Source organism: Apteryx rowi, unplaced genomic scaffold (genome assembly GCF_003343035.1).
Source record: "Apteryx rowi isolate R43461 unplaced genomic scaffold, aptRow1 scaffold_422, whole genome shotgun sequence".
NCBI classification, from domain to species: domain Eukaryota; kingdom Metazoa; phylum Chordata; class Aves; order Apterygiformes; family Apterygidae; genus Apteryx; species Apteryx rowi.
Window position 1 is genome coordinate 647,626 of NW_020450671.1, and position 12,384 is coordinate 660,009.

Below are 12,384 nucleotides of genomic sequence, written 5' to 3' on the forward strand. Positions count from 1 at the left end.
GTGCGGACTCCACAGCCTCTCCAGGAAACCTGTTTCAATGTTCAGCTACCCTCGCAGTAAAGAAGTTTTTCTTATGTTCAAGTGGAATTTCCTGTGTTTCAGTCTATGCCCGTTGCCTCTCATCCTGTCACTGGGCACCACTGAGAAGAGTTTGGCCCCATCATCTTTAGACCCTCCCATCAGGTATTTATACCTATTGATAAGAATTTCCCTGAGCCTTCTCTTCTCCAGGCTAAACAGGCCCAGCTCTCTCAGCTTCTTCTYGTACAAGCAATGCTCCAGTCCTTTAATCGTCTTTGTGGCCCTTTGCTGGACTTGCTCCAGCAGATCTGTGTCTGTCTTGTATTGGGGAGCCCAGAACTGGACACAGTACTCCAGATGTGGCCTGACCAGTACTGAGTAGAGGGGAAGGATCACCTCCCTCGACCTGCTGGCAACGATCTACCTAATGCAGCGCAAGATGCCATTAGCCTTTTCTGCCCGCAGGGGCACATTGCTGGTCCGTATTCAACTTGTCCATCAGGGACCCCAGGTCCTTCTCGGCAGAGCTGCTCTCCAGCTGTTTGGCCCCCCCGGCATGTACTGGTACCTGGGATTATTTCTCCCCAGGTGCAGAACTCTGCACTTGCCTTTACTGAACTTCATGAGGTTCCCCTCTGCCCATTTCTCCAGCTTGTCCAGGTCACTCTGCATAGCAGCACARCCMTCTGGTGTATCAGCCACTCCTCCCAGGTTTGTATCATCTGCAAACTTGCTGAGGGTGCATTTGATCCCATCATCCAGATCATTAATGAAGACATCAAACAGTTTTGGCCCCAGTATCGACCCATGGCGGACACTGCTAGTGACTGGCCTTCAGCTGGACTTTGTGCCTCTGATCACAGCCTCTGAGCCTGGCAGTTCAGTCAGTTTTCAGTCTGCCTCACTGACTACTTATCTAGCCTGCACTTTTATCAGCTTGTCTATGAGGATGTTATGGGAGACAGTGTCAAAAGTCTTATTAAAGTCAAGGTGAACAATATCCACTCCTCTCCCCTCGTTCACCAAACCAGTCATCTCATCATAGAAGGCTATCAGGTTGGTTAAGCATGGTTCCCCTTCATAAWTACCACCTTGTCCAGTTCCAAATCCTTCCTGGTTCAGTTCCGAAGAGCTGCTGAAAGCTTTTTGGTTTAATTTCATTTATTTTGTTCAGTACATAATGCAGCCTTCTGCAGATTACTGTATACTGAGCAATTGCACAGAGATTTTTCTATTTTACTTTGAATTAAAAAAATTTTGGCTAAAACTGAGAACGGAAAAGATTGGGGGGCAGGGGGTTGGGGGGGTAGGGCAATGCTGAAAATGGGAAAATATGCTAACAGTTCCAGTGTTAGAAGATGTCTGTTAACTGATCACAGGCATGGATCTAGTGCGTTTGAAAAAAATTTTWAAAAATTCTGAAATTAGTAAATATTTTACTAGTTTACGGTTAATTTTAGGATATGCTTTTTCTTTTGTGATTTAGGAGAAATGTAGTTCAGTAATAACAGAAGCATTTACCCATAACTAATTTGAAATCTGAGATTTTTATTTTTCATATAGTTGTTCCAATATCCAAGGACAGTAGAAACCAAAATGGGGTACCATTCAGATAAACTCCCCACCAATACTACCTATGGCATGGCTGGAAATTAGTACTTTCCAGCCTGAAATTACTTTTTTCACTTTTTTCCACTACTGCTTTTCATTAGAGTACTTTCCAGTACTCTTTCAGACCTAAGAGTCTCAGTTTTCAAATGTTTTAAGTGGCTGTTTGCTGTTTTTCTTAGTGGACCTTCAAGGTATCAAGTCACATGGATACATCTCTTCAGGGACGCATTTTTTGGCATTTTCTGTAGGACTTCGTAGAACAAGTCCCAAACTTTGGACTAGGAGGAATTGCAATATTTTGTCCATTTGCAACAAGTGTTTAATCTGTAGCAAAATGATTTTCTTTGATTTTTGTGCGCATCCGTGTGCGTGTATGTTTTTCTACTAGTACTGTTTCTGTGGTGTAGCTGGAAATGTTGTGGCAACTAGAATCTTATTGATTTCAGCAGAACTCTTTACTCATTACCCACAGTAATTACTCAGAGTAATTGCTCTCACTGTTTACTCAATTACTCACATTAGTCTGTCCATGAAGTTGTAACATGAATATAGGGACTTGTGGGTTAAAAAAAAAAAAGTTTGTTTCTTTCCTGAACCTGTGTTATTCTAAATAAATTTAAACAAGTTACTACAAATATTTTTAGTCCTTCTAATATGAAAAAGATTTGTTTATGTATCTTTAATCTCAGTTTGATTTCTCTGCAGTTACTAAAGAGATGAGGTGTCATGTAAGCTGCATCAGAAGTACMTAAATTGGCTGACATATATAACCTGGCATGTTGAAGTGCACCTCTGGAGTTATTGTGGTCTTATTAATATCTCTTCATAATTTTTTGCTTTTTCATATTGTGTTTCTGAATACTTCAAAGTGCTTTTTTGAAATGTCTACTATTACTTTGTTTTACTTATTCTCAGGTGGGTAAATTGAAGTAGATATTGGTATGACTTACAACAGTGTCACAATTATGGCTGAAACATATGAAGCACTTGTTAGGCTTTTACCCCTTCCAGGTTAACCACTCTGTCCTTTAGTTAAGGAAACTGATTTATCCGTTTTTAATATAAATCTCTTAAATAGCTATACATAATTTGTTTTTATAGTTTGTTATATTTGTATTCATTTACAGTCCAGAGAGCTCACTTATTTTAAATGTAAGGGGATGATCTAGCTTTTTGGAGTGTCTAGGAAAGCATATGTTATAAATGATTATTCTGAATTCAAACCTTTTGAAAGGACAAGTCTTTTTATTTTCCCTGCTCAAACTTTTGTCCTCTGCCAGGCTTTTCTCAGTGTACTTGCCTGAACTGTTTACTAGTCTTGACAACTTTGCACTCAGCTTTCAGCTTCTTACTTTGCCCAGTGACTGTTTTTCTCTGTTCATGAAGGTTACAGTTGCTTCTTGTGTTGCTGATCACAATAAATTTCAAATGTTTCTGCAGAGTTTTGTAGAACTGAGATGATTTTTCTTTATTTAAAATATGATTTATGTTAACTGTGTAATAGCTCTTCATTACTTGCAAAGACTTGTATAATTGTGATAAAGGTATATTTTAACCCTTGCCATAAAGTGGTATGGGCTATGACATATAGGTGTCTGATAGGATCTTTAGAATAATTTACTGAATTTCTGCTGAAAAGAATGAAAATTAAGTGCCTAGAAACTGATTGCTGCTGAGCACTTTACTGTATTCTAATGTGCTTAGTATGTTTTACAATCTAAATATGCAACTTGAGAAATGTATTTCAGAGTTTAGAATTTAATTTGAGGATCCTCTAGAGAGATGGTGGAATAGCAGCCGCCAGAGCTACCCGACCTCCTTACCCAATACTTTTTTTGTACTTAAATATTAGTGCTATTTCATGTTTTAGGGGATAGAAGAGTTTCGCTTACGGACTACTGGCTACAGTCATAATAGTTTGTTGGAAATGTAATTAAAAATATAAATGGGAGAAGATTTGCAAAAATGCAAAGAAATAAGATTCTCTGTTACGAGTGGACAGATGGGGTAATGATGAATGATGATGAATGGATTTAGAAGGTGATTGCGCCAAGCTTTGTAGTTCCTTTCTAAAAAAAAACAAAAAATAAATAAAAAAAACAATATGCAACCAAAATCAGGAGAGAGGGAAGAATGTTTGTATGAGTTGAGTTCTTAAATGGAATCTAAGGGAATACCTAGATTCTATCTCACTTTGCTGTTGTCTTAACATCCCTGTTTTTTCCTGACTAATTTTTTTAAAAAATGTAATGGTTACTATTAATGTCATTGCACTGATTAATTGCAGTTGACTCATATTGTCATAACTTTACTGTAAGTGATATTCTACATTTATGTGGATTAGGCAAGAAACACTGTGGGAAATTTAAATAGAGATCATGCTATGCTATATCTTTGCCCATATAGAAATACCTGAAACTATTCATTTCATACTGCTGCCTGATTAGGCCCAGGGTAAATAAGCGGGGGAAATGATCTCTTGAGACAGGTAGCARGTCTGTGTGGTGATAGATAACTTGCTTTTAAATGAAGCTTTATAGGTTCACTTCTGGTTCTGTTAATTGTTCGCAAATAAACTGTTTTAGTTCTGTGAACTGTCTCAGAACTGAAGCTTAATAAATCTTATCTGAAATCAAAATTTATATTAAATCTTATATGGTAGTGCATGTTTCTCAGAGCTATAAACTTGTACTGAATTTTATTTCAAGGGAAAGAGCATGTGCATATGCTGTTACTTCTGTGGCAAGCAGTAGATTATTGTGAATGTAGTTTCTGTACTGGTGTTAATCACGTTTGTCTAATGCCTTTCTTTTGAGATGCCAGTGATGTGTCTCTTAACATGTTGTTTAAGCAGAAAGATCCTTGGTGAACCTATGTTTATTATGAGACTGAACACTGTACATAACTTGAATTCACATATTTTGCATAGGGCTCTTGGGTTCTCTTGAAAATGTTTTACAGGAGTTAGTGTTTGCAGGACTGTGTTCCTGGTAGGAGAATATATCTCTGTGCACGTGGACAAAGACATGCTGTGTTAGGGCTTTTTTTGTGAATCTTGTGTACCTAAATACTAAAGGGGAAATAAACTATTTACAGACAAATTATATACCACTGAATGTAATCTAAAAATCTCTCTGCCAGTCTTTGAGGTATATTATAGTATTGGTCCTGGTCCTTCTACTTGAAAAAATGACGTCAATATTTCATTCCTTTCCTTGTCATCTGTTACTTTTGACCGACATGCTAAGTGTTGCRTAAACTTTTAAAGTGACTCTAATTATAAGACTTCATAATTGTATTCTTTGGTAAAGATAATCTACAAAATTACTGGTACTGCAGAAGTGCCTGATACAAATTCAATATTGTATAGATATGATTTTATTGTAAATGGATGACATATCTTTATGTATTGAACATGGATAAATAAAATACATTTGAGTTGCTTTAATAACTGGCTGTGACAGAGATGCATTTACTTGCACGCACATATAAAAATAATTGTGTGTGTGTGTGTATATGCGTATAAAGTCATTCTTTTAAAGTACTATATCCTTGTATTAAATGTAGGAGAATCTAGTCTACAGTTCTTTTTCCCATAAGCAGTGTTTCTAACTTCCAGTGATGTTTATGAAAAAGACCCTAGTTGCTCATGTATTCAACACTTTCCTGAAAAATAAATGAATGCCAAAAAAGTGTGATTTAAATGGAGTGTATGATAACACTTTTTGAATAGTATGAGTTTAGAAAGTGAATTTCTACTTCTCTATCACAATATGGGTTTAGATTTGCATAAGACTGGAAACAGACCTATCACAACATTTATTTTTTATTTTTTAGACAGGCAAGACTGCTGAAATTTTAGGCCTATTTGTATTATATCTAGATAAGCTACTAAGTTCACTAGTGCATAATGCACAGATGTCTTTGTGTCTTTAGGTACTAATGTTTTTTGACAAAGTGAAACTGAAGTTTACAGTTTCAACAGGAGTTTAAGATGGATGGGCACACATAAAATTAGTCTTACGATAGAAGGGTTTACAAGTAAATACTAGGATGGTGTCCAAGAAGTAGTTGTTGCCTTCTGATTGTATATGATGCTCTTCAGGTAGAAAAACTATCAAGAATGTAAGGGTTGCCAGTTTACATAAGTTAGCAAAAGATTTGTGTGAAATTATCCTCTTACTGTTTGAAAGGTATGTTTTGTTATTCCCAGTAAACTTGGTAAGAAATAGGGTAAAATTAATCGAAACATATATTACTATATAYTTCTATATATGAATCATGGTATTTTAAAATGTTTAATAATTTCACCCCCTTCAAGTTTTGTCTGTCACATAAGTGACTTACCACTGTAGTTAAGGTAGAATATTTTGCTATACAATACAAATGATTTTGTATAGTTAAAAAAAAAAAAATGCATGTTTGTCAGGAAATGCARAAAGTAATCAACACAAAGTGTACTTGAAATTTGAATTTATATAAATACCTTGCTATATAATTGATGCTTTAGTAGGGGATTGTGAAGTACTTTTCTGTTCTAGTCGATAAAATATCTCTTAAGGGGTTTCATGTCATGTCACTTCATCTAAACTTAGTACTGAGAAGTATTAGAGATAACAATGAAACAAGAGTTAATGTCTTTTCTGTTTAGCTCCTCTGGTCTTTTTATTCAACATGTAAATGTATGTAGAGATAACAATGAAACAAGAGTTAATGTCTTTTTTGTTTAGCTCCTCTGGTCTTTTTATTCAACATGTAAATGTATGTTCAGTAAGTCCTGTGTGTGAAACATAAGGAAGGAGGACTGTCTTCACATATATTTTTTTCCTCAGCTGGAAAGGGTAGCTATAGGAGTGTAGCTATAGGAGACAATACAGTAAAAACACCTGCCTATAGTCTTCGTTTCTTAAGGTTCTATTTAGTGGCATAAAAAAAAAATACCATGAGAATACTGATAAATGAAGAGCTTGTGGTGAGGAGATAAATGTCAGATAATCAGAACTTGGTAGGTTTGTGTCGTTGAAGGCCAAGTTGGATACTTAGACTTGGTGACAGTGAAGAAGAGGTAAAAATAGAAGTTTGCATGCAGTTATTGAATAAAACAAGAAAGATTATTTACTAAAATAAAATTGAAAATAAGTGAAAATAAATACARAAAGTAGTTCTAGGTTGATTAGCAGAGTATGCATCTTCACAGTAAGCTGAGAAATTGAGAAATGTTGGAAGCTTGCTACTTAAAATCATTTTAAAAAAAGGTAAACGCTAGTAAATACTCAATAGGGAGTAGATTTTGCTGGCAGATACAATTGTTGTCTTGTGACATGTAGTGATAGTTCCTCCTGTTTATTATTCCAGGGTAACAAAAATAAGGTTGTTTCACTTTTTAAATTGGGAAGTGATCAAGTATGTTATGCTGACTCTCAGAAAATGAAGATAGCAATGTCAATGAAAGGGGTGTTGTTTCAATTCAATACAGCTATGTTTTCTTTTTGAACACTGCAGTGATGGAACTTCGTCTTGAGTAAAGTATGCTGCTGTAATATAAAATGTTTTTTGTGTATCAAATATAATCAGCAATGCCACCAGACTCTTAAAATGTGACAGGCTTTTTTTGTATGGATTAGAATAAATTTAATTCTGCAATTCATCCTAGATCTAATTTTTGTGAACTAATTTTTTGCATAATTTATGCGATCTTGAGGAAGAGACTTCCAGTTTTTCCATACAACTGCATTATTGAGCTATGTGGACTTAAATTCATGGTAGATGACRTTTTAGATGTTGCAAATGGATGGGKTTTTTTGTTATTATTTTCACACATGAAACCTTGAATCACATCCTGACTCAAAACTGTGGATCCCTTTGAAAGAAACTCTCACGAAACTGGGCCCAATACAGAGTAACTAGATGGTGCTATCCAGGCTGTGTTTCTTAACTAATCTAGTAATCCTCTCACATTAGAGATACACAAGGTAGCCCTGAAACAGCTAGATTGCATAGCGCTGTGTGGAAATACTAGCTGAGGTCTAGGAGGCTGGATGAGCATGCTCTTATTGTAGTGATCTGTTAATTACACAGTATTGCCTAGCACAGGCAGATACCATGAATTTAAGAAAACTGGCAAATCAATAAAGGAGAGGAGAACTAGAAAAATCAGTATTCTAAAGCCTCTGTTGAATCTGTAGCTGAAGTGTTCTTTTAACTCTCCTTAGTAATTCTTCATCCTTTTCCACTAATGATCTGGTCAAGCAAGTATGATGGGTTTTTTTTCTTTCTCTCCAGGCAGCAGTGAGCAGGTTTATAAAGTTTTTGTATACATAATATCCTAAAAGCCTAGGTTGTAGATGCAAATATAAATACTGGTACAACTGAACCCAAGTCCTGAACTAGTTTTGAAATTGTTTTAATGTATTTTGTCTTTCCAAAGTAAGCAGGCATGATGTTACGTCATGCACCTTCATAAATCTAGGTATGTTTCTTAAAAGTGTTACAGCAGTAAAAAATGGGTGGATAGGGAGGCCTGCTAAAGGAGATGTATTTTCTGATTCCAAACTTCTGCTAAAACAACTATGCTACCTTTCAGTGGGGATTTTTGACTTAAACATCAGCACTGTTTAATGGATAATTTGAGGTTAAAATCTTGATTCCATTCAAGTCTTTTGGGGGCTTTCTGTTAACTCACAGTTGAGAAAAAAAWTTTATATTATACAGTATGATGCTATCATAATGAAAGTGATGGGAACTTTTTTATGTATAATCTATCACTGCTGCTATTCAAAGCTGAGTTATCACATTAAAAATGGAGACTATTTAATTTTCTTAAACATTCTAATCTTACTAAAAATACATCTCTTTAAGAGATCTATTACTATACACACAATATTTGCCTTTTTTTTTAATGAAAAATATAACTCTGCCCTTGTATGGGAAGAGAAGTTTCCTGGAGTTTTGTCTATGCTGACAGAAAGAAACTGTTCCCAGAACCATGCCTGTTAGTGTTCTTGGAGACATCCAAAATACCTCCCTTCTTGGCCCTAACAATTAAGCACTGTGTGGCTAATCAGAAGTCAGGAACCCAAGTTTACTCTCTATCATCTTTTATCTAACAGTGTGGACATATATTTACTGAACTTCACATAGTTAGAGACTTTTCCATTTAAGCATATTTGTTTTATTATTAAGTGTTCTTAACATAAATATCTTTAATGCTACAAAAGTGTGGGGTGACTGTCTCTAAAAATGCATGTTAGAGAAGGCTAAACCTATTTTGCTTAAATAGTTTATCTCTGCTCTTGCGTTCACAGAGGATTAACCATTTTCAGAGAGTAACGCTAGTAAATTTTTTTTAAATGCTTCTACTCTCTGCTTTGTTCATATATAAGGAACATTTCTATTTATTTAGAATGTGTATATATAAAAGACCTTTTTAGAGATCTGTTACTAGCTTTGCGTAGAGCTAACACAACCACTGTGGCTTTTTTTTTTCTTTTCAATACATGGAAATGGGCAGTGCACATCTGAAAGTAGGATCCTGGTCTTCAGAGTTGGTTTTATAACTTGAAGTCATTGCTATGGAAACACAGCATGATCTCTCAATGCTCTGATTTCTCAAACTGCAGTGTGCTTCAACAAATAAAGAACAAACCAGAACTCCAGTTGTTTTTTGGAATACTAGTGAAAAATTAGACTAGCAGTCTGCTGTTATTTTAATAGAAGCTTCTTGGAAAAGTCTCATATACTGTGGTAGAAAATACTTTTTAAGGATCTACTTCAGAAAGTAAGATTCATTAAGATCAGATACCCAGTTAAAGTTTGATAAATATGAATTTATTTGCCTAGATGATATTTCACCAGTGCAATATCTCATAATATCACCATGACTAATCAAAATATTTGTTATATAACAATGAATATTTATATCTGAGCATGAGCTCAGAAGAAGATTATAATCTTGGAAAGCAATGTGAATCTCTTGATAGCAACATGAAGATTTAGGGGGGAGAATTAAGTAGTCAGCAACATGCCCTGCAGGAAACACAGCAGTCCTTATATTGCCTCCCATAYGCTTTTTTGCGAGTGCATAAATTTTATTCCAGGTAAGCGTGTGAAGGATCTACTTTCAAGAACATGTTTGAAAGTACAGATGAAAGAAATTGGCATTAGTCTTACTGTTAAGGTACTAAGGGATCATCTGCTTTTCTATTTAGATCTAGACTTTGGCAAGCTTCCTGATCTACTAGCCCTTGAAACTTGTTGCATCTSTTTGTACACTTCTTTTTTTATGAAACCATTATAAAAGAAGCATGAAGCGAAAACTTTAAAAATCCATAAAAGTGATACTGCATTATTGAAAAGGTAAGCTGCATAAAAGTGAGAAAAACAGATAAAAAAGAGTAGTCAGACTAAGTCTATGGGTTTTATACAGCCTATATAATGTAATTTCAAATTATTATACCGATCAAAATCTTTAATATAGCTAAACRACAGAAAATACTAAGAATAGTCAGCTTCAAAAAGAAAAAAAATGCTTCAGAATATGATGAAGGACTAGGATTCCTGTGTGGTAGGAAGGAAATGAATAGAGAACAATTTTCAGTTCCTTAGAACAAAACAGGGACATCTAATTAAATTTTCTGATAGCATATTTAAACAGAAGGGATTTTTTTTTTCATTCAGTATGGTTAAATTGTCAAACTCATTGCCACAGGATGTTGTAGAAATCCAGTACAGTAGGTAAAAACTCATGTAGCATTAATCAAACTTTGTCTACTTAACACTGGTCCAGGTGCAACTTCTGGCTCAAAAAGTCCCTGAACAGTTGACTGCCAGAAGGCGAGATAAAGTATTTGTAGAAGGTCCTCCTATACAAGTCCTACTTAATATACTTGTTTAGGTATTTTGTAATAGTCATTTCTTTGTGGGAAGAAGAAATGGCTTAAGCTTTTTTCTGAAATTAAGGCTGATACTCAGAAGTACAGAAGAGAGGAGGAATGAATCTGTGGTAGCAGCTAATGAATAGGGGGAGGTTGGTTGTTGTTGTTGTTGTTTTTAAGTGTGAGGCTGAAAGTTGTTGGCTTGGAACTATGGAACCTCATAGGAACATCAAGCATGCTCTACCAACTAGTGCCATATTTTCTTGAAGGCGTCCAAGGGATTATGATGTTGCAGTTCATCTACCATGTAAGGGAAAGAGGAGATGGAAATAGACCCCACATGTAACAGAAAAATTCATCCTACCCTCCACTAGCTTCTTCAGCCTGGTGCTATAGATGACCAGTTAGACCATAGCAAGTTAACCCTTGGAACTTAGCAGAGACACTCTGAAGAGTTAGGGGGCCTTTTAATATGAACTATAAAGATAATGAAGGGGACAAACAGAGTACTACTAGTCATAAAGCTCCAGGGGATCCAGCACAGAGACTGCAGTCTGGTAAACTTGTCTTCATATACCCAAAATTTCTCCTCTGCTTAGCAAAGGGCAGGCTCATTATCAGCCAACTTTGTACAAATTAACCATTGTTTTTCCCCTGCACGCTCGTTTATATCTCTCTGCACTGAATTTCATCTGCCATTTCATCTCCTAGTCATTGAGTTTCATAAAGTCTTTCTGCAATATTTCTGCAGTTCTGCAAATTGGCCTGTGACTAATCTCAGCCCATGAAAAGAAAAAAATTAAATTATTTAGTTATAATGGTCAGAAAACTGACCTCAGAAGACTGCTAACTGCTAGTTACCATTTGTGACAAAGTGACTGTGGGATCAATTCTAGATTATTTTACCATAAGATAAAACATGTCTTAAGCCATCTTCAACTGCATCTGAATGGTGAAAAATTAAATCTCATTTTCCAGAATAAATAAATTCAATGGGATTGGAAATGGTAATAAGTCTTCATTTGAACATAGCTTCACAGGAGCAACCTGAAACTACTCACTTTCAACAAATTCTAAATCAGATGTTTTCAACCAAATTTCTGATTTATTCAGAGGCATTTTAACTACAAAAACTAATGATTAGTCTAGCAACTCTGTCAACTAAATGTCAGATTTGGAAATATTTTTCATATTTATAAATTCTGAAAATAGGCAACTGTAAAAAACAACTAGTTTTATGAATGGCAGTGCTATAATTAGCATGTTGAACACATGTAAATTAGTCATCATTATGTAAAACTGAAGTTTAATGGGGAAAAGTTCAGGTGTCACTAAAAGTAAAAATGAGATTGCTTATAACAAATTTCTTGAATAATCTCAGAAAATGCCACTCAGTACTATTTTAACAATTTCTGAAACTAGAAAAGATGTTTGGTTATTGGTAAAAGAACCATGTGCTTATTAAGGATTTAAGAAATGGTGTTCTTAAGTTTTACTACAACTTATCTATAGAGTGTTTTTCTATAGTAAAATAATTCCTTTTTTTTTTTTTTTTTGGTTCTACTTATTTTCTCCTTTTTCATTTCATCCTTATTCAGGTAAAAAGTATCCACATTCTTAATCCGAGGTACACAATTAATTCTTTCCATCCCCATGTGTGCTCTCCTTAGTGTAAGTACTTGTTTGTTCACTGTAGGGATCTATATTGGTTTTATTTTATTTGTATCAAAAAGGAGAGAAGGATTGTACATCCCATAGATGCAGCGTGAGTATGTGCAATAAACTGGGGGRATGAGGCGTTGTTCAGCATTTGAAAAGATCAATTCATACTTTTATCTCCCTGRAAATGTGCAAATAGAAAATTTTTCACTGCAATATT

General features: G+C 35.1%; 1 long non-coding RNA gene across 1 annotated transcript; it reads left to right on the forward strand.

Moving 5' to 3' along the window:
- The first annotated feature begins 190 nt into the window (after positions 1-190).
- LOC112971018 lies at positions 191-7,286 on the forward strand. Its single transcript, XR_003255225.1, has 2 exons — positions 191-1,077; positions 2,338-7,286. It is a non-coding gene; the product is annotated as an uncharacterized LOC112971018 (long non-coding RNA).
- Positions 7,287-12,384: the final 5,098 nt, after the last annotated feature.